At 37.3% G+C, this 2,879-nt stretch overlaps 1 pseudogene; it reads right to left on the bottom strand.

Annotated features, from left to right (window-relative positions):
• Positions 1-1,131: 1,131 nt before the first annotated feature.
• On the bottom strand, positions 1,132-2,169 carry LOC104118450 (thaumatin-like protein; annotated as a pseudogene).
• Positions 2,170-2,879: the final 710 nt, after the last annotated feature.

The raw sequence follows: 2,879 nt of genomic DNA on the forward strand, positions 1-2,879 counted from the left end.
TCCTAGTCCAATTCGGCTTCAGGGATTGATGCTAAGGTGGATGCGTCGCATCCACCTTATCCTCCATTTCAATTTTTGCCTGCGAAGGTGGATGCGACGCATCCACCTTGTCCTCTATTTCTCAGCTTCGCATGCGATGGTGGACGCGACGCATCCAGCTTCACTTCTACTTCCCAGTTTCGCACGCGATGGCGGACGCGATGGCACAACTTCACTGCTAAGGTTGCATGCAGGATGATGTTTTCCTAGGTTGGATGCGACGCATCCAACCCTTCTTCCTCTAGCTAAACCACCTTTTCTTCATATTTTGTACTCCGAACACCTTAAATCGTCACACATAACTTAATTAGTCATCAAACCAATAATTACACCATGTTGGGTGTTTTAAAGATTAAATAACATCAAAAAGTGGTTAAAGCATGGGTAAAGTAACATTAACACATATCGAAATATGCCAAACATCAACATATAATTACTAATGCTCATTGTTCCTTCCAAATCAAATGAGGGTTAAGAGTAGGAGAGTCAGAATATATATGTTTCTCGTGTGAATTTGCATATTGATTTTCTTAAATATTTTTTGAAATAAAATACATAATCAGAAACTATACAAAGTTTGGTAACTAATAATATTTTTTATAATTAAAAAATAAATTTTCTTTAAAGAAAAATATTTGACTTCTCAGACGATACAACGCATATATATTAGTCGAACAGAGACGAACGTTGGCCATAGTAATCTGGGAGTCCCATGTGGAAGGGCTCTCGCTCAACGGATCAAATGACACGCCAGGATAATAGGCTGATGACTCCCAAGAGCTCTTATAGTCATAGTCATTTGGCACCTCAATTTCGACTTATCACATCTTAGGGTTGAAGAAGATCCCAAGGGTTTGATTATTTGCTGATTCAAGTGGTACGTGAGTTGGATTTAGAACGTCGTGAGACAGTTATGTTCCTATCTATCGTCGGTGTCAACGGTAGAACTGTGAGAAGCCAACCCTAGTATAAGAGGATTGGGTTCGAGTTGTTATGCCAATAATAGCATCAGGCAGCAATTATGCGCCGCCGGAAATAACAATTAGACATTCTAAGTATTATTTTGATGGATATGTTTAAGTGAGGGAATAGTATTGCAAGTGAAAGTTATAACATTCTAAAACAAGTGCATGGTTCTGCCATGTACACAAGTATGTTACTCCATCACTCAAATGGTTACAGAACATCCTTTCAGAGGACATCCTATGAAAAACAAATATTGGTTACAGAATAATACACCTATTCTTTTCATTTTCAATGAATGTTGTGAATACTTTGAAAATCCAGCTTAATAAATAGCAGGGATTATGACATAAACCAAGCAACATAGAAATTTCAAACGTCCTAAGATACATCAATTAAGGGAAAAATTGTTCCATCCATTTAATTTATGGACAGAAAACCACTCTGTGATTGGTTCCATTCGGACAAGTGAAGGTACTAGTTGAATCATCTTTAGGGTAACTGTAAGAAGTTGAACATCTATCCTTAAAGAACTAGGAATACTGGGTTGGACCACAATTGCCACCAGATGTGCAACAATATTCCGTAGTATGGAAAACAGTACAAGGATTATTACAGCCTCCAGGAATCCTTAGTTCATTCGGACACTGTCCTATGATGTCGGTAGTGCAGCTGATCCTAACAGAACAATTACCAGATGTTGGACTAAATTCCATTGGGACATTGAAACCGTCTACAAGAGATATGTCGAAGAAATCAAGATTGTCAAATTGGTTTAGGCTGTATTCAGCCACAGTGTTTGGGGGTGTGCCAAAAGCATGACATTCGAGGACTCCATTGCAATCGCCGGTTTGACATTGACCACGGACAGATGCGTCAAAAATGCAATTGGTTCGGCCCCAGATACGTTTGGTACGTTGACCGTTTAAAGGTTGGAATGTCCATTTTCCACCGTAGTCGAGACGTCGGCCGCCACCGGGAAGTGCTGCTGCCCAAACGGCAAAAGGGCAATTGTTTCGGATGTCGATCGTTGTAACTGCTTGTGTTGAGAAAAGCAGAGAAGTCACAACAGAGAGGGATATGAAGAAAGATTTGAAGAAGCTGATCATGTTTGCTTTGGGAGGTGACAAAAGCAATAATGGAGAGGGATTTTTAATGGAGGCCTATCTAAGGACGAATAGTCAATGGAGCTTATGGGTCAATAAATGGTGATAAACTTCTCATAGAGAGGATTTACTACTATTAATTGAAAAATAATTACAGTTTAAAAAGTAATTGAAATTTAGTCACTTTTTCATGTAAAAATAAGATCTTAACAAAAATACCCTTAAACATCCGAAAAAGTTCCAACATAATATGTTGAAGTTTGAAATTTTTACATATGAGATTCCAGCATAATGTGTTGGAATTTTATAATGTGATGGAGTTCCAACATAATATGTTGCAAGTTTATACGCATGAGCTCCATAATCTAGTATATTATGCTGGAACTTTTCTTGTTTCAGCAAAATAGTGGTTATTTTTCATGACTTTACAAACGCTGGCTATTTTTCATTACCAATCCGAAAACTTGCTAGCTCGTGCTATTTTTACTAAGAAGCGGAGAAGGTTTGCTACCGGTTCAATCGAAATTTATAACAAATATAAATTTTGAGCTCATACTTTCAAAAGTGCAATAAATTTAATTAAACAATCTTAAAGGTCAACGGTATAAAGTTTATATACTTGATCCATTATTAGTGGTTGGCATGGTGCTTTAATAGAGATGATAAATCAATCTGGAAACAAACTAGTATTTAGCGGCAAATCATACTGCATTATAAGCATGAACACTTTTAGGTGAAGTTAATTTACTAAAATGTCCTTTAAAAATTGAA

Source organism: Nicotiana tomentosiformis, chromosome 12 (genome assembly GCF_000390325.3).
Source record: "Nicotiana tomentosiformis chromosome 12, ASM39032v3, whole genome shotgun sequence".
Lineage (NCBI taxonomy): Eukaryota > Viridiplantae > Streptophyta > Magnoliopsida > Solanales > Solanaceae > Nicotiana > Nicotiana tomentosiformis.